At 45.0% G+C, this 25,030-nt stretch overlaps 1 protein-coding gene across 6 annotated transcripts in view; it reads right to left on the reverse strand.

Moving 5' to 3' along the window:
* Window positions 1-25,030, reverse strand: part of LOC116950754 (leucine-rich repeat and immunoglobulin-like domain-containing nogo receptor-interacting protein 2) — a 110,638-nt gene that overhangs the window by 44,014 nt on the left and 41,594 nt on the right. Inside the window, exons 1-2 of one of the 6 annotated variants that reach the window (XM_076073072.1) lie at window positions 22,963-23,686; window positions 22,525-22,627 (exon numbers count right to left, since the gene is read on the reverse strand). The exons of 3 other annotated variants lie outside the window; for them this stretch is intronic. The gene's annotated coding sequence lies outside the window, so the exon portion shown is untranslated. 2 more of the 6 variants (XM_032968784.2, XM_032968785.2) reach the window with 2 other exon arrangements.

Genomic DNA, 25,030 nt, shown 5'->3' on the forward strand with positions numbered 1-25,030 from the left:
CGATGTTCCACAAAGTAGTACCTAATTTACCCCCCACCCCCCAAGGAGGGGTTATAAGTTCACCCCCCCCCCCTTTGTGTTCGATGCGAGTTGTTTATTTTTGGGGGGGTAGGTGGGGCGGGTGAGGGGGGGCGATAATTGTATTCAAGAATAAATGTAATTTGTGACAACTGTGGTGCATTGTAGCACCTCCAGTGACTGCAAAGGGTCAACATAACTAATTTAGATTCTAAAATAGACATTCATTCACGCGATCTGATTAACGCATTCGGAGCGAAAGAATGCATACATTTTACAAATGTCATCTTTACACTCTGATTTTCGGCCATGCCACCAGCAATCGAAGTACCAAGACAAATACAGGTTTTGAATAGTGATAGATGCTCTCCACATAGAGAACCTTACCTTGTTTATGAAAGATGTTAATGCACGTGTCACCAACGGCTTTGATCTCGTGAAAGTGTCAATTTCAAAGCGACCATTTCAATCACTTCCAAGTCATAACTGGCTGTAATGTTTCCATTTTAGACCTGGCAGCCCTTTAATTGGTGGAAACCCACCACCAGCACCATCACTGCCCCACTACTACCATCACCTCTAGCAGCAACCTCCACCGTCCACAGTGTGAGTGTGTAAAGCGAGGTGCAATTATTTCCTGGCAGCCCTTTAATTGGTGGAAACCCACAACCAGCGCTGTCGTTGCCCGCTACTACCATCACTGACATCAACATTAGCTGCCCAGCCCATGCTGCTGACACTTGGGCTACGCCCGTTTTAAACCTTTATAAACAGTTTGACTTTAGAGGCTAACCCCCCCCCCCCCCCATTTAACTGATGCCGACCGCTTGTGTTGCGATCGAAATGTAGCGGGTTTTTTAATTATATTTTTTATTTGATTTGTCTCCTACGATCGAGGCTATTTGTATCGCCGCTCCTCTTGACTAATCACATCATTTTGAATTAAAAAAATGTTTTGAAACATCTTTAAACCGCATTTAAAATAACTTTTTTTTTTGTTATTTTACACTGTTGTTGAAGACATATCTCGTGGTGCTTTGTCAAGGGAGCCCCAACCCGTCACCTTGGCCACCAGGGTGGACCCAAGGCACCCGCTGCCCCCACGCTCGTTACGCGACTGAGCACGAGACTTCAACAGAGCAATCTGGCCACGTGGCACAGCGGTAGGCTCAGCGAGCGGCTCCCGCAATCGACAGATTGCGATTTCAGATCCTGGTTTGGGGGGTGGGGGGTTGACTCGTCAGTCAGTCCGCCCTCAATACAATGAGTGCCACTTGGTGGTGGGGGGGGGGAGTCAACCATTGGTTGACCTATGGATGGACTCCCCTCTGAACTAGGACTAATCCGCGCCGCTCTCTCAGGGGCGTGACGACGAGATTAGGCACCGCCACCTCGATGCTCACTTGTCGCAGGAATCACTCGGAGCCTGTGCCACGGCACTCATCCTTGCACTGGACTAACCTCCGCCACTCTGTGCCATCGTTTGTGTGTGCCCTCAGACGGACCTTAGCCGTGCGGCTGTTAACCGCGCAGCCAGAGTGTACCGTAAAGGAGCGGCGGTGCGCGCTTCATGTTGTCGGGGGTTGCACGCCAATGCGGCGTTGTCCCGCAGACGTGCGAGTGGGCCTTTAATTGTCCGCGTGTGACAACAGCGTGCATTATTTAGACGTGACAGCGGCGTATGTTGACTTTCACGTCACCCTCAACCGCCGCTACGAGAACAGCGCTCGTCAGTTTCATAACGATAAGGCAGACAGTGCGCGTGTTTGCACCGTGTCAGGGCCACCAACCTTCACTCACTCTTCCCATTAAGAGTAATGCAGGGCACCCTACTATTACAATTACCAGATTGTTTTTACTATTTTTTTATTTTATCAGCTAAGGCCCACTGATAAGCTTGTGGGCCTTCGCCGGTAAAATAAAAAAAAATAGTAACTCAAGCTTATAATAGCGCAAGCTTATCATGTGGACATTTATAGCAGCCGAAAACTCTAAGACGCATGTTTCTAAACCATGGGGGAAGAAACAAGCAAACAGGCGTCAGAGTCGGGATCGAACCCACGACCTCTTGTATACCAGGCGAGGTAGTTAACAACTCGGCGCAAATATAATCGTAATGTTAATAATAATTTAATCGGCAAACACATTGCAAGAGCAATAAAATCGATAAATGTGCAGCCCTACAATTGCTTGCTCACGCCACTGCAGGCAGAAGAACATCCACTAGAGTGAGCTCTAGAGAGCACTTCTAGGGGGCATTTGGCCTACTCTTCCACACTAGTCAGAACGCCTTTGAGACCGGTGGGAGTACAAACATTTGACCCTACCCATTTATCCTGCTGCGTGGACAGAGGCAGGGGGATATTTAAGAAACTCGCGATGGGAGATCAAACCGATTCGGCTGACCGTTACGCCTTTGGCAGCTATCCTCACCAAGAGCAAAATAATCATAAAGACGCAAAAAATAAAGAGCCACACAAACCGACGAAGTTTCCCGCACCGTTAGCGTCTTCATTAATTGTTGTGCACTTTCACAGCATGTCGATTTTTGCTAAGCACCGTCCGTGAAAAACGTGACATTTTAATTTGTGACAGGACTGCTCGTTAGTAATTGAACGCCTGGATTGCAGCCCTGAGCTATGGGCCTGGCATTTTATCTTGGCCGCCGATGGCACGAATCCACCCCGGGTGGCAGCAGAGTTTTCCCCGAGTTTATGTCAAAGACCACTCTCCAGCCGTGCGGAACGCGACACGTTTATTAACTCCCTCGTCATCACATCGCCGAGAGGAGGAGAGACTTCCAAATCCTGGAGGGCTTACGGGGGCTGGGAGTGGCGGGGGGGGGGCTTCTTCATCGTCGTCATGCCTTTCATGTCTGCAGCGTTTGTGAAAAAGGCAATCGCCGTGACGAGGCTGAGCAATGCGCGCGCTGAAGAAGAACCCGGCTAAAACTAATAATAAACTCCTTAAAAAAAGTTTTTTTTTTTTTAAACAACAGTTTTATTAACAACTTTCGTTGAACTCACGGTCGAGAAGTACGTTAATGATGCGGCTGCCGCTCCCACATCAACGCTTACCTGAATTAATTTATTACTTTCGTAACTCGTTGACACGGAGCAGGCGCGCCTGAGACACGTGACGCCTGCTTCTTTGGCGAGGCGATTCCAGAGTTTAGAGACCGCGGCGTTTTTGACCTACCCAAATAAGTATTTAATTAATAAGCCGTCCATACAAAATGTTAATTGCTTTAAAAGAGCCAATTGATTGATTGATTGATGCCGATTTTGATACAGGCATGCTTTGTCACCGGATCCGAGTACGTGTGCAAAATTTGAAATTCATTGGATAACAGGAAGTGGACTAAATTTTGATGACAAGATTTTACCACGACAAACATAGGAGTCAAGTTTTGTTAAACCGTTGAAAAATAAATGGCGCAGTTTTTGTGACTGTGGCAGGGGTGGTGAAGCGGTGACATTTGTGCTTGGCAGCGAGGAGGGCCTGGGTTCGAATCCCTCACTTGGGCATCTGTCTGAGAGGAGCTTGTCTGTTCTGCCCCTGCGCTGATTGGGTTCTACTCTGGGTCCTGTGGTTTCCTCCCACAGCTGAGAAAAAAACCCAACGTAACTGCTATTGGCCAATACTGTAATACCAATGCTGAAAAATGCACCTGCAAATTACTCAATTGAGATTACACATAGCAGCAACATCGCCAATCGACTGTATATGTAGAGTCTGTCTTTGTCAATCCACTGCTGGAGGAGACCCTCCTCACGCATTGCTGGCCATGAGAGGGATATCTGACCGTACTTCGCCATGCTGGTTTGTGGCGGTTGATGAAGGTCGTGGGAGTGAAGGACAATAATGGATTTTTCTGCGTTTCCCTCTCCTGCCTACACGGTCCACAGCTCTGATTAGCACGGTTGGCTACGTACAGTGAAAAAAAAGTCCAACATACGTACATAGCCAAGGTAGACAGTCATTGCCTATCGGGCATCTGGCAGTTCACCAGCGTTGGTTAAGTCAAGCTGTGAAGCTTTGACTGATGATGTTTTTTTTTTACATACTCATATGCATGTCTTTTGCACAAGGTGGTCCCCCATCAAAGCAAGAACCAGCTTCCGATATCTGACATGATTGGCCAGATCCTTGGGTGATGTGGTTAAAGGTCCTATGTAAATTTAAGATTTACTTTGGAACATCTGAACAAAACCCATGCCAGAGAAACGTCTTAAAACTAAACTATTTTTTATTTTACAAGGTAAGGTCCGCTGAGCTATACAGATTTTTTTTTAGAAGCGACCTGGCCACAAATGATGGCTTGATGACATGGCTTATCATTTAGAAATCTAAGCAACCAAATACTCTAAACGCATGTTTCTATACGTGGAGGAAAAAATAAGGAGGACCCGGAGAAAAATCCATGTGACCACGGGGAGAACATGCACATATACAAGCGTCAGAGTCGGGATAGAACCCACGACCATCCTGTATACCAGGCGAGGTAGTTAACATCTCGCCACCGTGGTGAAGGTAAGGCGGGGTGGGGATGCAGAAAAGCATTAGATTGTACTGCGCACAACACCGATGACATCTGTCTTTCGCACGTTGGGGTCACAAATCGAACAGCAATCCAGGCCCAAAGCCTGCTCGCTCAGATCTCTCAGATGTGACGGAATCAGCGCATTCTGGGTGATTTTGTTTAAGAAATGATGTTGAGGAATAGTATATAAAAATTATTAGTTTCCTTTTTGGCTTACTTTCTTACGTGCAACAAATTAAAAGAATACCCACTATTGGTCTAATGAGTTTAGATACGAACATACACAATTTAATTCCTACCCTTCAACCCATACGGTTTACCCGTATTCTTGTACAGGGTAAATGAATTTGCAGGTCCATACGGTGTACAGCCGTTTCAATACGGGCAAAGATTTGTCCGTCTATTTGTTTGTGTGATGGAACCCACGACCTCCTGTAAACCAGGCAAGGTAGTTAACATCACATCACCGTGGTACCCCTCTGAAAGAAAGTGTCTCTTTGTTGTCTACTTTGCAGGCAATAAGAACACGTTTAAAAATATATGTATATTACAATTGTTTTCCTTCATTACATTTTATTGTAACAATTCACCTATATAAAAAATAATATAGAGTTGAGGTGGAACATCTCATTTGCAACGGTGTCCAGGTTTTGACAACAATGCAGATAAATCATAAGGTAACTGACAATGGTCGGAGTCATTTTATCCCCCCCCCCCCCCCCCTCAAAGGGCCGATGGTCTAAGTCGCGCCTTGACCAGGACTCAAAGTCACGATCTCCTGATCGCGAGCATAGAAATCGGCCACGGTTTCGCCTCGTTACACTTTGTGCCGCGCTATTTTTTTTTCTCTTTCCTACGTCATTGCAGAGACGTCTGTAGACTTGGACGGGGACTCTTTGCCGGCTGGGTGTACGATGTCCGACTTTGAAGACATATTCCAGTCGACCTTGCCACGCGTCTGGGCTCAACTTTTCGAACGTGAGGCATTGGTTCAAGGGGTTCGTATATACATAGTGGCGACAGGGAGTTGGCTGTTGCTCGTCATGTACAAAAAAAAAGTTGTTCCCCATTTGCTCTTCCCTTCAAATTAAATTGTCAAAGCATTACACTGATTATCTCGAAACGACAGATCCGAAAAGAAAATAGCCCCTGCCGGCTTCTCCGTATTTTCCACCTTTGTGGGTCACCGTCTCAATTCCCGTCAAACCCAAGCGACTCCGAGCTTAAGGAAAGCATCTGCTTGTGAACCATGAGCCAGCGATGGAAATTACACATTCCCGTGGCAGTGGATAGGTATGCATCTGACAACAAGAGATAGCGCACGTCAGTTAATGCGTGTTCCCTGCTTAAATTAGTGTGTTGCATGGTGGTGGTCACATGGCATGGGTAAAGAGCACAAATCTGGCACTGCTGAGATCCTGGGTTCGAATCTGGATTTCAGACACTGTTATTTTAAACTGGGTTCTCAAGTTCTGCGAGTTGATGGTAACAGCCCTTTAACCAATGATTGGTGCGCACAAAAAAACATTACATTTAATTTGCAACTAAACTTTGCTTAAATACCAGTTCTGAAAATCCTAATATATTTTTTTTCTCGAGTACAGGCCCATGAAGGCATAAAATATAAAAATGGGCAGGAACAAAAAGCACCAATGAAAATGTCATAGACAAGAGTTAGTAGGTATCTTGAGTGTCATGCAAACAAACACTATCCTATCAGAGCATATGGAAAGGTCTGAACCCTCCCCTGCAAAGGATAAAGAGGTCACTTGAAGGATCTTTGAGCGAAATCCTGAGACACAAAAAAATTCTTCCACAGCTGTTCTCTGAAAAAGCCCCCCTTACGTCCCCCACCCCTCCCCCTACAATTGCAACACGACATTTCCAAATGGAATTTGTTCATCTCACGAAATGATGTTGAGAGCACAATCGGAACAACTTGAGAAAACGCTAAAAGACGATTAATCTTCAATGAGTGCCCACTACTGTGTGAATGCGGGGAGCAGGAGACCGCGGTGAGCGTCGTCTTCGGCTGTGAAGTGTGTCAGGGCGAGCCACGGGGGGACTGGTTGCCCTGCACGTGCTGAAGGCCGAGGCTGCAAAGTGGCTCTGTGGCTACGTGGGCTGACATCCACCTCAATGAACATCTTTCTATCTATCTATGTTGTAAATACATCCGGTGTCTTGACTGTGGGAAGTCGCGTGAAGTAGCATTAGCTAAGTAAATGAGTGCCAGGTGATTTGGAACGCCCTTTCTGCAATAATGGAAATGGCCAACCATTTCCCACGCGGGGCATTCCTGAAAACATGAGTTGTGAAACTCTTGCGTGAGGGGCTTGCTTTGCTTTTTTTTATTTTCTGGACAACGCACTTCAACCGGCATTTGTTCCATCGGAACTTTTTTGGGGAGATAAATGGGGGCCGAGTTGTGACCCCCCCCCCCGCCGCCCCCACATTCCCCCACCAAAACCAGTGTGTGTGTGTGTGTGTGGGGGGAGGGAATTGAACTCACAACCTTAAAAAAAAACCGCGAGACGCCACGCTCATCCACGGCCACTGCGTCTCAAAACAGCCCGTCCATTTGAGTGCGCCCAGGATGGCGGTGGCGTGGTGCAGTGGCGATAAAAGAAAATTAACGCGGCTGTAGAATTTCGCGAAGAAGCAAAGCGTTAAGTAGGAAGGGCGAGGAAGATGCGGGGGGCAGGGGGGGGGGGGGAGAATTTCTTTGTCGTGGAACCACGCTGTCATGTCGTGTCAACGAGGGGGGAGCGATCCACGAGTGAGTGTATAATTTGGCGAAAAACCCGGGCATCAGCGTATAAGTCCACGGTGGTAAATGGGAATCGGTTTATACAAACTGAATTATTCACGGCACGGCTGCGATAAATATATAAACAAATATATCGTCTGACGCGCACATTTTCCCCTTTTGAGCTATTAGAATATAAAACATTAAATCAAACGGATGGATTGTGACAGCGTGATTTCAGATGGCCTTGCTTCCCTGACACTGGGGTGGGGTGCTTTATCAATCGCGGTAATAATGGTCGTAAAAAGTGAACGCGAGGACCCCTACTTTAAAATGAGAAATAAATATGGGCCATAAATATCGCCCACAATGACGGCGACATATCTGCGTGGCGATTGTAAGACCTTTGTAATGTGAAATAGGTATTACCGAGGTAAATTTTATGTATGTCGTTGAAATAGCTTTTGGGGGGTTTATTTTGTTTTGCATCCACGCATTAAAATCAGAGTTGTGTGTCCGCGAATAACTTTTGCTGCGTCGTCCTGAATTAAACATAAATAATGAATGCACTTAAAAAAAATTATTAGACATTTTTTTTTCTTTCCCACGGCGATATTTATGCACCTGAAGTGGAGTGCTGGAGCAGCAGTTAGCGCACTAGGCTTTGAATCCGGCGAGCCGAGTTCGATTCGCATGTACGCAATACGGAGTTGGCGACGCAGCGATTGAGCGTCATGAACCCAGCCCCGCCTGAGTTGAATTCCAAACCGTGGCTAATAACGGCGGGGAGCGATATCCGAACCGTTCAGGAGCCCATTCCGCTTCAGCGACCTGCACTGACCAGCGTGGACGACGCTCTGGGGGTGCCTTCATGCAGAAGTTGTTTGACAAAGGGTTGACAATTATTACATCATTTTGTAATATTGTAAATCATGAGAGTCGATAAGTACTTTTATGTTAGATGTGAACACGTATATATTAACAGTGAATTATTCAGGCTTGCCTGACCTTGTACTTGTTATATATTAATTCACACTCCCATGCCTTTGTTTGCATATTTAAAATGTACCATCTTGACATCAGATTGAACGAGTTATTTTAATGTTCATTTTTCATACACGAATAATTGACATATTTCACGACCAAATTTAATTTCAGCGCAAAAAGAGAAACCACTCCATCCTGCTCTCGTTCACCTCTTTACGTCGTAATTTTAATCCACATTCCTTTTAAGCGATTCAAAATAAATCAGTGCACATTACAGTTATGGCACATCAGGGTCAGAAACGTGAACACGCTGGCAGGGAAAACGAACGCAAACACTGAAAAGTGTGCCAGAAAAAGAGTGGAGAGATGAATGGTTGTAATTACTACAAGAGACAGAAAAGGGAACAAATGGATCAGGGAATGCATACAAATCAGATATACCACAAATTGCCTGTTAAAAGAAATGAAGTCTCTTTTGGGCCCCGACACATCACGAAAGATAATTGTGGCTGATGTATGTTCGCATGTATGTATGTATGTTGAACTTCTCTCACACCGTATGAAGCCGACGGTGCTCATCGGAGGTGCGGGGGGCGGGGCGGGGGGAAGGACAACACACTAAACATGATGGAAGTGATCAGTGATGATGAATGGCGATCAAAGTAGAGAAGAGTTGGCTAAGAGGATGATGAGCACAGTGAAGGGATCAGCTCGTGTGCAGGAGCCGGATTGATTGTGGCATCGTGGGACAGTGGGAGACTGATGAGGAGGAATTCATCCAGGCAGCGGATAGACAATGGCTGATGATGATGATAACACTGTGCAACAATTACATTATGGGAACATCCTTTGCCAGTACCAAAATATAACACCTGTTTTGTTGCCAGAAAAAAGGGGAAATCCTATTCTCACTGTGTAACAATATATATATTTTTTTTGGTCATGGGTAGTAAGTGTTATTTCCTTATTGCTTATGCCTCAAAAGTACAGAAAATGGCTATGATTCCCCACAAACTTTGATTTTGTATAATCCAGATAGATTCAGTGTTGAGTAAACTTGGAGTAACTTCTAGAACATTCGAGATCTTTCCAGTAATATAAATAGCCTTACGCCCACCAGTTCAGTTTAGTTCCAGCTGCCTAAGTGGATACATGTCTGCATTTTTCTGAGATGGCATCAAGAGGCTGCAAGCATCTGGCAGACGCATTTTGCTATGTTTGTGGCCAATTTATCAAGACAAGAGCGAAAAAGTACTCTGTGCAAGCATCTACTAAGATGTGTGAGGCCTACAAGGCATATTTCGGCATGCCTGTCGGGGATCAAGACAAACCCTGGGCACCTCATTTCACCTGCGAGCAATGCAAAAACAACTCTGGAAGGTAAGATGGACAATTGTTGCTCGGAATTTTACGTTATAAAATGTGTTCAAATTTTTTTTTTATTTGAAGCTTTCGTGACTGCAGGAATCCATACTCTTTGGTTCTTTCTTTATAGTCACGTAGGTATAAAATAAAATAAATCACGACGTTCCGGGTGCAATACACAAGCGTCCGTCATCAATTCACCCATTAAATGTGTGGCATAATGACAGATGGCACCATCGCGGGTGAAAACTCCTCAACCTTGCCTGCAATTTACTGACTGGTATAAAATGGGTTGCATAGTGGCTCTTGCAGCTGCACCAGCTTGTAGCATAAAATCAAGTGTGGAGCACTCACGGAATTCTTTAAGAGCCGTGCCAAATAGACTTCCAAAATCACGGGGCGCTGGAGTGTGGACACAAAAAATACATCCCCTGCTTGAAGGCGAGCTTGGAAACTGTTAACTTATAAGCCACCATCAGTTACGACGAAAATAAGCTGCCCTGGCCTTTGAGCGAAAGGTGCACGGGGAGGGGATGCTAGGAAATTCCGTAGGCAGGACGTGGTAAGCGACTTGGTAGTTTGAGATAGAACATGGCAAGAACGTGTCGCAGACGTGATCCAAAAAATAAATAGGTTGTGATGGGTGAGGCCCGTGCGTGGGATAGTGGAGGGAAAGGAGTAGGCAACGTCGAGGTCGGAATATAGCGTGGCAACGTGTTATGTGTGTGTGAGGTTGTGATAGGTGGGACATGAGTACACCGGTAATTTGCACGGTTGGCTATGTACGGCGCGGAAGAAGTTCAACATACACTCATACATGCAACAGATTAGCCAGATAAGCATTGGAGCGACACCCTTTGGTCAGTGACAAAGGGAAAGATCGAAAGCCAGATGGCGGAAATGATGATGAAGAGTGGTGCTTGAAAGATGGATTAACTGTGAATCAAGGGGAAGCCCTGAAACCTTATGGTGGTGGTGATGACGATTATTATGAGACTGTAAGGGTGGTCTTATGTCGATATCAAACGTTAACTTTGTCACAACTGTCGCACCCTAGCAGGAGGAAGGCGGCAATGATGGGGTGCAGTGCCATCAACAGCATTGGCCACGACAACCTCTTAGCGTTGACCTTGACTGTCAGCTATGCCACCAATTTCCAGGCACCGCGTGTAGCAGTGGAAATGCCTGAGCACATCACTGAGTGGTTTCACAGCGTGGTCAACAAACATCACTCACATCCGTGCTGAAGACACGATAATAAAGTGTGAAATTCCACAATCCGGCTTTAGCGCCCCCCCCCCCCCCCACTCTCAACGACTCATTCCGTTCCATAAACTGATCGCCGGGCCACCTTCACAAATTGCCCTCAAATCATTCACATTCTGCTTTGTTTTTGCTGTTTTAGTCTCTTCGTCGCTTATTTTATTTTGTTCCGTAAAAAAAAAACCTTTTGTGCATGATTTTTCTCTCGTTCGTATTTTTTTTTAATCTTTAGCCCCACTTCTCAGCCTTCTCTGTTCACTTTTAACGTGTTATTTAATCCGTGTAGGTGTGTTTTTTTAATGTTGCTGTTGTTTGTTATTTCTTTTGGCTCTGCTGACCTCAGGACGTCCACAATGAAATTCCACCTACTTGCAAAGGTTGCCTTCGTCCGGCTCTCCGAGCCTCTGGAATTAACGGCGAATCCTACGAATCGTACAGGTGGCTTAGGCTCTGTGGAGCCTCGGGCATTAACACGGTCAACTCATAATCTATAAGGTTTACTTATCATGGCTCCAGCAGCCTCGGGCATTAACAGTGAGCCCGGACAATTATAAAGATGGTTTTAGTTTGGTCCGCTGAGATTTGGGAATGAAATGTATCTCCCCAAACAATTCTAGAGATGCCTTTGCCTGAACTTTGAACTTCTGGAATTAATAATTATGAATACAATGGATATTAAAGGTGCTTTAGTCTTCTTCATTAAAAAAAAACATCTTTAAACAAGGAATTAAATTAATGCATATGCATGTATTATAATAACAACACTTTTCAATATGCAGTTGGCTTTGGAAGTAATTAATCATCGATAATAATACCACTTCTTTCCATGCTGCACAAGGAGAAAGCATGTAACATTATGTCACCAGATGACTGCTCATCATGACGCCATGGGAAGATGAAGATGTGATATGGCGTTTGACGTCGTTTTAAATTTATTTCACTTATCGCCAAGTTTTGGGCAAACCCTTTCATCAATTTGGCTGTTTTTCTATCGGGTATGTCCCTCATAGTAACACAACTTTATAATGAGATAGATCTTACATTGGATCATCTTCATGAGAGTTATCATGACCCCCAGATACAGACAGACAGATGTACAGAGCTCAAGAACGATTCGCTATCAACCTTAGGTGCAAAGCGATACAAAGGATTTGGCCAAACATGTCAACGCAGGACCCTCCCGAAAGAGAGTCCTGAGGCTTGGTAGACAATTAGCATTATAATATACAAAGGACCAAAATATTGAAGAACGCATTCATGGACAGATGGGGAATGGACGCATAGTGTGTGTCAATTGTTTTCGCTTGTGTGTTACAATAAATAAGTGGAACATCTCACGTACAAAGGTTTCTGGGGTGTCACGTGACACAAAGCAAACACGTGATGACTACTCCTATACAATCTCAAATATACAATGTTCGTTTAACACAATTTTAAGTACACTTATACGGAGTCAAGAACAGGAACAGAATAGACAATGCGTCACACATGAAGATCACACCGCTGGTAGATTTAGAATGTTCGCGAGCTGTAAGAATTCCAACATTATGCGAGTGAGTTTTGATTCAAGATTTGAATACGTTGAGACTGACGGTACATTTTAGTGTTCATAGCCAAGGCTCATACAGCCACACAAAGCCATATTTAAGATGCCGAGGGTTCAGTATTAGTAGCCAAGGCTCAAAAAGTGAGACTAATGTAACTTGAAAATTGTTAGGGTTTAGAGTTTAATTCCCAAAGCTCATATAGAGCCAGACTAACTAACCCTTGGGATTTTTTTTACGGTTCAGTGTGATTGCCCAAGGCTGAGAAACATATTTTCTGGAGCAGCATAGCCATGATGGACCACATAGTGTTTCACATTTCCCTATGTGTCTCAAAGAAGGTCAAACTAAAGCCAAGGGGAGATATGATGATTATATGCTATATAAAAACGAAACATATATACATTGTATGCAATTTATACTCCTGTAAGTACACTGTTTTCTTTATACATGATGCACTTTTCAAGATAAATATAAAATGCAATGAAGTTTAGACGTTAATTAAAAAGCAGCAGCAAAATACTGGCCAGTTCCTAATTCATCAGAGCAAGTGTGTTGCTGCATGATATTCAAACTATGTCTCACATACAACGACATTCGTTTGCTTCATTTTCCATAGCCACAAGGCGGTTCAAATGAAAAACTATTTTCTTTTTGCTGCTGCTGCTGTAGTCGAATTTGCATCGTTTCTCATATTGGGTGCCAAAATATGATTGATCCATGGCAACGTGACAGGTTAAATCGGCTCCTGTAACTTAAATTTTGTTTTAAAAACAGCTAAACATGTTAGGTGGCTGTGTGGCTCAGAAGTCAGAACGTCTGAGTCAGGAGTGCTGACAGGCTGGGTTGGAATTAGGATTTCGGCCACGCATTGCTAAAAATGGGTTTCCCAGTGTAGCGAGTCAATTGTCTGAGTCAAGTTACCAAATGACTGCACACAAATTTAAAAAACCTAACCACACTGAATGTGTTTCTGCATTTAAATTGGCAAAATTCCAATTCTCAAATAGATATATTTTTTTTTGTTAAAGATTACGTTGACTGTTATGTGACAAACATAACCCTTAGAGCTAGAGCAAGTGGGGATGTGCTGCTTCCCTACTATCTAGACCAGAGTTCAATTGAAGGGAACTCGGATGTAGCTCTGTAATATCCACTGCCGTGGGCCATTCTCTATTACAGGGTGACGCCAAGCTCCCTATGAGTCTTCTGAATAGGCCCTTCATCTCGTGACATTAAACCAATTGCACAATTGAAATAAAACATTATGGGAGTTAAAATAAAATAAAAACTTACATTTCGCATGAGAAACACTTTTCAAAATGACTCCCTGATGGTGCGACATCATCATGCAGATGAATAATCCCAGCACGTTTAGACTTCCTGGGACTTACACATGGCTTACTCCCATCATGCACCACGCGTAATGACATGGCTGTGGTCCCGTCTCCCAGCATGCACTGTGCATCACAATGTTGGTGTTGACGCAAGGCATGCAATCAGCCACACAAATTCAGAAAATAGATTGCCTCTTTTTGAACATCTTGCTTCTATTGTTTAGCACATATTCTCTCTTCTTTTTACAGGCTTGCTCACTCAGTTCACCTACATTTAAACACGATCGCATCATTTGCATGCAATTTGCTTGCACAATTAATCACCGGCGCTCATGCGATGCGTGTGGATGCGCGTATAATTCACCGGTACGGGGCACGGTTATCTCTCCATGCTGTGGCTTCGCGAATGAATCCAACGCCGGTGCACCCCCGTGACGTGACGTCGCCTTTGGCGGAACTCACCAGAGTGACGTGACTTCAAACTAGAGTTGCTTTTCACTCGGGCGGCGAAAAGCTGCGTCGGACACGGGGGCGTCTACACAAATGAGAGCCGTTTGCTGCTCCTTTGCACTGGGTCTCCCACTCCGATGGAAACAAAACGGGAACACGTAAACAAAAATGACACCTAGGCTTTAGAGGTGTTTTGGGGTTATATCGTGTAAGGACAAGATCAAAGGCCTCGCATAATGCAGCATGCATAATTACGTTGACTCAGTAATCGCAGAAGCGTGGTCACCACATCTACGCCTCTGTATAAGGAACGAACAGGTGGACTTCTCCACAAATCTGGCTGTCGCCTGATGAAGATCGTTGTAATTACTGGCGAAACGTCGTACTCAAGATAGTAAATGTCGTGGCTTGGCTCTCCAACACACCGGTGTGCTGTAGTAGTGACGAATTGGCACATTCGGTTTACGTGACAACCCTTACTAGTTGGCTGTGTCGGGTGGTGGCGGGTTTTGACGACACAACATTTATATATTTATGCGATCTAACCCCCCCCCCAAAAAAAAAAACCTCCATTATGAAAAAATGACACCATATGCTACTCAGCAGGTACCGCCGTGTTAGATTGTTTTCCACAGTCCATCGGCAAGGATCAGGTGTGGTTTGGATAACGCGCAAGGCGACGACTACTTACTCCGAAGTTCAACACGCAACATACACCTCCCGCACACTCACAGGGGATCCGGCTGGCGTGCGAGAGTCGGCCAAAATATCGCCCCCGAGCGGGGCACTCCGTGAGCTCCTTCCAACAGCGGTGGCGTGACAAGAAATAGCAGGGCTGCACCTTTACCTTGACTGTTGCATGCGTCCACCGAAGGGCAGAGTACGCCCAAGTCAACTTCATTTCACGTCGAATAAATAAATAGCCCGAGGTGCCACGTGTTGCTCGGCGTGCTAGTAACTGGCTCCTTTATTTAACCTTGTGAAGTTGAACGCGCACGCACTTTTGCTCATCTTGATATTGCCCCAATCAGCCATGGTCAATCTACTGCTGGATGAAGCCCCTCCCCCTCTCAAGCTGCTGCCACCTCTCACAAACTTGCGATGTAATAACATGCGCAGTACCTGCACGTGAACTGATTTTTCGTTTCATCATAATGACATCAATGCTATTCATATCCCTCCTGATGTATTTCCAGTCCCCCCCCCCCCTTGTTCGACGTGATAGTAATAAGATCCTTTAACCAGGTAATGAAATTGTTTTGTCTCTTTGAAATACGGGCCTGTTGAGCTACATGACACATTGCCTCTTTTGCACGGGCACCCTGGATTATGTTAAATCATGAAAAATACAACAAAATATGCACGTATATTTACAAATGTAAATGATATATGTAAAAAAAACAACTCAACACATTCATCAATAACACTGACTGAACGTGTTTTTTTTTTTAGTTCGTATAGAATAATCAGAGAGGCCAAAGAGGAAATGTCTATGTGCTGTGAATAAATGCCATTGCCTGCACTGTTTCTTTTCAAGGTAGTTGACGAATTTGTTGAGCCTCTCATTATTTGTGCTTGTGCGTCACTGCCAACGCAGCAGCAGCATCAACAGCATCATCACCAGATGATTTGCTTAATTTCGATGATATTCAGCAGTGTCCAGCATTTTGCTCCACTTGTTGGTAGCTTCCGCAAGAAACTGAATACAAGTCAGTTCTTGAAGAAGCTCCCAGCGCGTGGAGTGAAACGTCGGACATCGTGACAAGCGACAACACTGTACGACCTGCGAATGCATCGGAGAGCTGTCGAGCATAACCACGGAAACCTATGCAGGAGCGAATCTTAAAATACAATAAAAAATAATAGGGCAGTGGAGTTCACAGGTCACCTCTCACTATCCTGTAAAGCAGTGAAAGCAAAACTTATTATGCCACTTTGTGTATATACCTATGGCAAGCGTGACTGACTGATTGACGTGAATTTTAGTGAATTCATAGAAGGCCTGGATGGCTGCAATGTGGCACAAAAGCCCATGCCTTTCGCGATTACTATTCTTAAAATCGCAGTTTTTGTATTTGGGTCCTGAAAAACGATGGCCCGGTGCTCAATGCGGTTTGACTCTTAGGGCAGGGTCAGCTTTAGGTCCTAAATTGTTTTATGGATCACGTAAAACATTTCAAAACGTAAGATCCCCAACTCCTGTAATTTGCTTCCTGTGGAGGGTAACACAAGAGGTTATGGAAGGCAGATGTAGCCCAGTAATGGTTGCGAGTAAAGCCTAAAATTAATGACCAGTTGTTTTCATCGTAGCAAGTTAAAATCAAGGTGCCAATTATGTAAATGTAAAGCCAATGTGGTTATTTCATGTCATCCAATTTTTTTGTACAATGAATAAATAAAAATGTATAAACTTAATATGCATGACCTTGTCCTTCGAAGCCCAAAGTCCTTCTATTGCATGGGATCAGCTGCTGGGATTTGCTTTTTTCCACGAACTTCTCCGCTGTGCCTCTCCTCTCGTCACGCCCAGCGTCTTCACGTCTCGCTCCACCGCGTCGTCCCTTCTCACCCTCGGATCTCGCTCCTCCCCCTCCTCCTTCTGCCTTGCACCGGTGGCATCTCCATAGCCCTTATGAGTGCGACTTTCTTGTCTCTCATCGACATTCGCACCAACATTGGTGTAAGAAAGTGTCCCACCTCTATTGCTCCGAATCATTTTGTTATCCGTTCGGCTCCTCGAAAGATGCAATTAAACTATTTCACGATTCTACTTATTTCTTTTTTTTTAAAAAAAGTATTCACCCCCAAAATGTCATACGCTCCCTCTCTCAGAACTGCACATTTCCTCCGATAAAGCCACACCATGCAATCACACCACGAGCTCGGATTTGGAAGAATATCCTGTGCAGGATTAATTCTGATCTGCCGCTCATGGCACGCTGTAATTCCAACATCGAATCAATTCTATCACAGTCATCGGAGGGCTTTTTGAATCACAGCAGATGTCTGTCCATGCGATTAGCAAGTTCTGTATGTGTGCACACTTGCTCCTTAATTCCATGGCGTGTGCATTTGCCTATATATTTCCACCGTCTCGACAGCAACTCTTTGGGCTGTAATTACACGTCACCTCTAAAATGATTGCAAAAATTTCACGACCTAATAATCCTCGATGTCTACACCCCTTTGTCAGTCTGCTAACGGATGGAAGCCCCTTGCCGCACCGTTCCACTCGACGGGATTGTTTGACCATACTTCACCATGCTTGTCAGCACGGGTTGGTGAAAGGTGGGTTGGCGGGTGAGCCAAGATGGGTTGAGATAACGTTCGCTACGATATTGAGCCGTGGTCGGGAATTGAATTGGGTCGCCGGGTTCGTCGCACAGTACTGCAAAAAAAATCAAACTTGGACTGAACTTAAGTCGCCACTGATGTCAGCCGTGGTCTGGGATTGAACTCGGATAGCCGGGTTCATATCACAGTGCGTGAAACAAACCACCGCTGTGTGACAACCACTCCGACTAATAACGGAGCAAAACGAACAACTTATGAAATTGGACAGACGCACAAGTTTGATAATGCGATTCTCTCCGCGTTTGGATTAATCGGCTTACCAGCTCAGATCAAACACACGTCTATCGGATTACGCAGTGTGTGTGGGCTCCTCTCCAGAGTAGCGCTGGCCAGTTCGTATGCGCACCTTCACCCAGTCGGGCACGGCTCAAGGAACAATCTAATGGTGAGAGAGAAACTAAGCTTCTTAGCGAGGGAAGCCTTGACAAGTGGGGTGGTGCTAGGTAGGATCCTGGCTCATTGGGAGGGGGGGGGGGTATATCCCCACGCGTCACCCAACACGCCAAAAAAAAACACCAATTGCGTAATTTCCACAAACCACAGCAAGTACTAAAAAGGTCCCATAGACATACTAATGCACTTGTTGAAAAAAAAATCCACGTTGAATAAGATGAACGGTACTTGTGGGGAATCCATAATGACAGTAAGAAAATACTTCTATGGCACCTCTCCATCATTGTAAAGTGTTGTCTGCGGAACTTTTTTCCCCGATCCGGCCATCAATCACATAATCGTGTGACTGTTGACCCCCCCCCCCCCCCCCCCAACTAGAATCGTGATTGATGCTTACGATTGCTAATCAAGTCAAACGATCCTTAGCCAGCTAATTAATTGTAATCATAACAATGAAAGCCACCCGCTCCCCCATTGTTTTGTTGGGACCCCTCTAAGCTGCTTGCCCCCCCCCCCCGCCACACTTCCTTAGCGAATGGTTAGCCCCAGTGGTTCTTAACCTTTACTACAGCCATGCACCCCCTCGGTTGGCAATCGTTAACACAATGTATGTAATGTTAATCCACACATGGGGTTTGATGAAACAAAGAACTTGCACTGACGTTGATCGTGCATCATTTGTGCTTTCGATTATTTACCTTCGAAGAAATAAATCTGGCCACGTCTCGCACCTCCCCCAGAAAGGGCATCTCGCACCCCCAGAGGGTGCAGTGCGCACCCCAGGTGAAGAGCCACTGGATTAGGCTCATTGTGTCGCAGGGTACCACTGCATGGGAAAGCCGGGTTTGAAATTGGCACTCACTCGTACGCCCTTTCACAATCGCCTCGCAAAGCCTGGGCAGTTTCACCCTTTAGAGCAGGGGGGGGGGGGGGGCAAAGACATAGATCTTCTGAATAGCCTTAACAGAGTTGTGGGGTGAGTGCTGTTTGTGAGTAGCACCTATGAAAGCCTGTACTGCGCACAAAGGAGTGGGTGGCCTGCGCCACGCCGCCTTTGTCTCCCTAGTGGCGATGTGTACACACCGCACCAGGTACTTATTTTGACACACGCGCGTATCTGATCAATGAAACGTGGAAGGCAGTTTGCAAACTGATGAACTTAGCTACCAAAACACTTTGTGCGGTTACACGTGTGCTTTCTCTTGCTTGCTTGCTTGCTCTCTCCCAGGAACTCCCTTCCGGCAGTCTCTTTCTCTCACTCACCAACGCACACTCTCCTTAAATCGGAACTTAATTTTAATCGAGCGCTCGAGGGATGTGACGGGACATTTGTACTCCCGAGGCAGCGTTTACGACACGAACACAAAGCTAGATGATGAATTTAAGCCAGAGCTGTGGCCCATTGTCAATTGTGACTTATTAACATTTCATTCTACAAAAGGTACCACAAGCTAAGTTGATTTAGGGTTTTTTTTTTAATAACGCCATTTCTACATGCTTAAGAAACTGAATAGATTTTGGCAAGTTAAATTTTACGTCAGGCTAATTGCCACTGACCACAAATCATGAACATCAATTTAATTGTGTTTGGAGCACTTATTCGAATTGTACTTGCGTGGAATAAATTGGCACTGAAGTGGGCAAACCTTCGGATGATACTCCACTCGCTAAAATGTCCTCGTGTGAGCTGCTGACGAAACGTGTCCACACGTTTGTGTGTATGTATGCCTGTCCGGAGCGGTAGTTTAGCGGTTAGCGCGCTGCGCTATAAACCCGGCGACCCGAGTTCGATTCCCGCTCATGGGCAGCATCAGGGACGATTATTATAACCGGTCCTGGGCCTCGCCTAGGTCCACTCAGCCGTGGATTGTTAACATCACCACTGGGGAGACAAAGGCGGCCGGGCGTGGTGTTGACCACCCACCCGGCCTTCATAGGTGCTCGCTAACAGCACTTGCCCCAACAGTGAGTTAATTCTATACGGGGGCTCTTTGTCTTTGTTTGGGTGCATAACCAATCGACATGCCTGTTCACCAACACAAAATGAGTCGTTGGGCTGCCTTATAGACACGAGCTTTACTGGACTTCAACTTACATATCGATTCCTCATCGATTATTGCACCGTTAGTGTCATCTCATTCGAGGAAATGTCCATGAGAAACTCTCTCGGGAAGCAGTGCATCACCCCATGTTGGCAAAAGGGCCCCAGGCAGAGGTATCACAGAACTAGTTTTTAGACACCTTCATGGACACTGCACTTTCTCACACGCCCTGCTGCTGCAGAGATTCACAATTCGTTTAGTTTGGGGTCGATCGTGTAGGTGTAATGTCTTTTTTTAAACCATAACCCTCCATATTATTGACATTATACCTATTCGTTCTAAGCCAAGATGAACTAATTATGAATCATAATATTGGTCGTGAAAGCTTACGTATAGAATTGGCATTCTTCTTTGGTTCTTTCGGTAAAGTCACGTAGAATGAGAATGAAATAATACATTTATTCTCATTCTACGTGACTTTACCGAGAGAACCAAAGAAGATGAATCCTTGCAGTCACGAAAGCTTTAAATCAGAATTGATATTGTGATCATGTGGTGTTCGTCCCATATCAGTCAAACCCAGGTTGTGTTTTCTGTAATCCTCAGAGCTGGATTGTTTTTTTTCCACGAGAAGTGAAAAAAAAAAACTTTATATTATAGGTGTTATTTTTTATGTGTTGTAATTTATAAGACTATGAACCTCCTAGACTTGATAACCCAGAGTTTAATAGTCCGAAGTGGAGACTCTCTGTGGTTCCTGGAACTTTCCCCTTGCACATAATAAGCATTCCAAACCCCTCTACCTCCTGGAGTCAGCAAAAGGCGCCGCACTTTAAACTACTAATCGATTTCTCTCTTACCAGGTACGGCTCACCGAGCTATACAGCTCGTTTTCAGAAGCGACCTGGCAAACCACAAATGATAGCTCAACAAAGTGGAGAGTAGCCGAACACTCTGAACATGCGTTTCTAAATGTGGAGATAAAAACTGGAGGACCAGGAGAAAAAAAAAATCCTACGTGACAAGAGGGAGAGACACGCAAACTCCAAATCTACAGCAGGCTAACATCTCAGGTACCACAGTAGTCACGTTCAAGCTGGCACACGAGGACCTGCGAACCTGTGCTCAGCACCTCCGAGATTCGCAATGGAATAAGGAGATATCCGTTTCGTGAAATGTGTGCACGCTACAAATTGCTTCACGAATATTATAATTAAAACAGGGGGCTGCCCCAGATTCAAACCCAGAAACTCTGTGATGGCGGTTCAATTCACTGACCATAACGCCGTCTGACCACTTTATACAGCTGCTCATGATTGACTTAGGCATTAAAAGTATAACTATCCTCTTGATGGCTTGGAACAATGAAACTTTCTACACGTTGGTTCTTGTGCTGGCTGAAAAAAACAAAAATTGTAAGAACTTTTTTTAAATTTTCATTTAAAGCTTTCGTGACTGCAGTAATTCATATTCTTATTTCTTTCGGTAAAGTCACGTTGAAGGGAAACAATAAAATAATAAACGGTCCGTTTGTGTTATGGTCGAAACGTCGTGATAATTTTTTTTATTGTTTTATATATATTTTATTATTTTATTGTTTCCCTTCAACGTGACTTTACCGAAATAATTAAGAATATAACTTTTTTTTAACTTGACCACTCCTTTTGGATCGATATCAAGTTATCCCAAAAGGTAATTTGTAGACTTAACCAAACCCTTCCGTAGTCTTTTAAAACTGTGTAAGCATGTGGGAGAATTTAAAATGCCATTGAAATGCAATACAGTAACACAAAAGTATATTGCAAAAAAAGAGTAATAACATATTATAACAGATGCTTTCACTCGTTAGTCTCATCTTAATTGCAGTAGTGCATTTAATTGTATGTATGTTGAACTTCCTCTGCACCCTACGTAGTCGACCATGCTGGGTGAACGATTCCGCGTCTATTTAAAGCATTTTGATCAATTTAGCCAAACAGATGGAGGTGTGCCGTACAATCTCGTTGTAACAATTATTGATTTGTATTGATTCCGACGGCTCACGACGCTTGTATTAAAACGCGTTCGTATGAATCAACGAATTTCATGTTACGGAAATGACATGCCCGTGTTACGTTTATTGGAGCGTCCGGTACGGTACAAACGAGACAGGCCATTAGGAGAAACAATGCAAACTAGATGGTACAAACTAGACAAACCAAATGATCAAATTGCCGTGGGCCAGTGGGGTGTGAATAGTTATTCCCACACTGCATAATACCCACGAGCAATATCAGAAACACAAGGGCTCTTCACAGTAAAGATCGATCTTTCGCTTCGCCGACGGCACATTCTTTGGGCAGGGCTAACTTGAGGGTCAGTCTGGAGCTTATGAAATAAACTCCACATTCCTATGGCAGTGTCCAATCTTTACACAAAGCACTCTCTTGACTCCTCAGCAGATGTTGTTTCCCACCGTGCGGTTGCTCATTTTACTGACCCTGGAGGGATGATGTGCTGAGCTGACCTCGGCTAGGAATCGAACTTCGTACAACTTGGTGGGGGGGGTCCCTGTCCGGTTCTTCTACCAAACCGGTTTCACCCTGGCCACAAAAGGACGCCCGGGAGAGGGGGGGGGGGGAGAGACGCCGACAACAAAAAAAAGTAAAAACAACAACCGCGAGAGGATGAAACCGAGAGTGAAGGACACCAGACACCCCCGCTACAGTGTAACGCACGCGATCACGAGGCACCGCTTCACTGCCCCTGCAAAGAGGCAGCAGCGGTGAGGTCGGGGACAAGTGGAGGACGCAAGCCGCAGAGGTCCAAAGGCGGAGGTCCCTCGTAACGCAGACACCGGCAGCCTTTGCGCACCGGCCAGTTTACAGAGGGTCGAGGGAGCTGCGGTTAATTGCGCGTGGACATTTTGTTGCATTACCTTGTCCGAGTCTGCAGGACTTGAACGTGTGCGCTCGGAGTGTCCGACTCGGTCGCAGGCGCCTCTGACCGAGTCGCGAGACTCCCCCGTTGATAACTCCTCTCGGTAAGCCTCACAATGACTCGCTTTCTTCCCCTAGCGGGTTCTGTCGTCGGTCCCTCCTTGCCGAGCTTCAGGCCGCGCTGGTGACATTTTCGCAGGCGAGCGCCTGCCAGCGAGGCAGAGGGTCTCTGCGGGTGTGCTGCCACGGATCTGTCCGATGCCACTTGGCTCAGCCGGGGCTGAGCTGAATAAATAAATAATACTAACGAGAGAGGCTGACAAAAAAAAAACCCGCGCGTGTGTGACGCAGTGTACACGACGCTTAACACCGCTCACCAATGGATCAGCCGTAACAAAATAAAAACATTGCATCTGTATCTATGTGTATACGCACATCCGATTAGCGTGGTTGGCTACGTACGGTGCGAAAGAAGTTCAACGCACGTGTAAAAAAAAACTTTTGAAATTATGTTTGAAAAAAAAAAGAAACACTTACCTGTCGTAGCAATCGTTATCGCCGTATAATCCTGGTGCAGTGCTGACACAAGCCATGAACCTCCCTTGGGGAGCTCGTACAATTAACACTATTTCATGGCAAGTCAACAGTGGTCACCTGCTCGAGACACTGGTGGTGATGTTTTTTTGCCATGGGAATGTGAAATTCCGAGCGCGAGGGTTTAGGATCACGTTCAGAAATAACCACCGGCCCGCCCCCACAGCTGCCTGATCAGTGAAGCACATTTATAGTGTACCGCCCAGGATCTGTTCCTTGGCAGTGATAGCGATGTGAGCTTCCAGTTGGCTTTTTGAGCACAGGTATCCACAAATACGGATGCTAGAAATGTCATGGCATGACAAGATGAGCAAATTTTTGATTTAAAGCTTTCGTGACTGCAATAATTCATATTCTTAGCTCTTTCGGTAAAGTCACGTTGAAGGGAAACAATAAAAAATAAGATAATAAAATATATAAAACAATACAAAAATTCTCACGACGTTTCGACCATAACACAAACGGTCGTCATCAGGTGTGTCGGTTTGCATAATTTTTTAATAAATAAATAAATACACCGTTTGAAAATAAATAAATTCATGCAAATCGACACACCTGATGACGACCGTTTGTGTTATGGTCGAAACGTCGTGATAATTTTTATTGTTTCATATATATTTTATTATTTTATTGTTTCCCTTCAACGTGACTTTACCGAAAGAGCTAAGAAGATGAGCAAAGTACAGAATTATAAAAAAAAACTGTTATGTGCTGCTGGATTGGAGGGGCCTAATGCTGAGACAGGCATATGAGTGGTCGCCATGAGTCCTTAGCCCAACGGGAAGACAGAAGAGCAGCCGGTGGGATAGTCTTAGGGAAGATCTTGTAGGTCGTGTAGAAAGAATTGGGGAGGGTGTGATTGCATCATCGGCTTTGGCGTGTTGATTTTGAGATCCAACTAAAATACAATATATCCTTGGCACGGGATCTCTGGATGACAGAAACACTTTGGTTTATTCAAGAGCAGGTGAGGTCGCTCTTTTGAGGCCCTGTGTGAGAGGCCATCATCCAGCAGTGGATAGACAATGGCTGATGATTATGACCCTCTGTGATACAATTCATGTTTGTGTTGAGAAATTGGAAGTCACTGAATAAAGTAATCGTGGGATAGACAGTGCTTTAATTAATACATTTTATTTACGATTAAGACATTTTCAAGACATCATCTTAGAATGCCGTTAATTTTAGATGCTGTACAAATTAAAGTTTGAAAATTGGGTTAATAATAAAATCACGTACTGTACAACCCTTTGTTAATCCACTATTTAAAATCTCTAAAGGCCCCTAGATGCCATGTCGGTCATTGGTGATGTTCAACCGTACTTCACTACGACCAGCATCGCTGGATTGGTGAAGGGAAGCGCCGACGGCCAGGACGAGTCCAGCATTTACTCACCACTGACGTTAGCCGTGGTCAGGCGGAAATTGAATTCGGGTCATTGGGTTCACAGTCAAGGAATCTAACCACCGCGC

Source organism: Petromyzon marinus, chromosome 40, assembly GCF_048934315.1.
Source record: "Petromyzon marinus isolate PM22_M1 ecotype Great Lakes invasive population chromosome 40, UKy_Petmar_22M1.pri1.0, whole genome shotgun sequence".
NCBI lineage: Eukaryota > Metazoa > Chordata > Hyperoartia > Petromyzontiformes > Petromyzontidae > Petromyzon > Petromyzon marinus.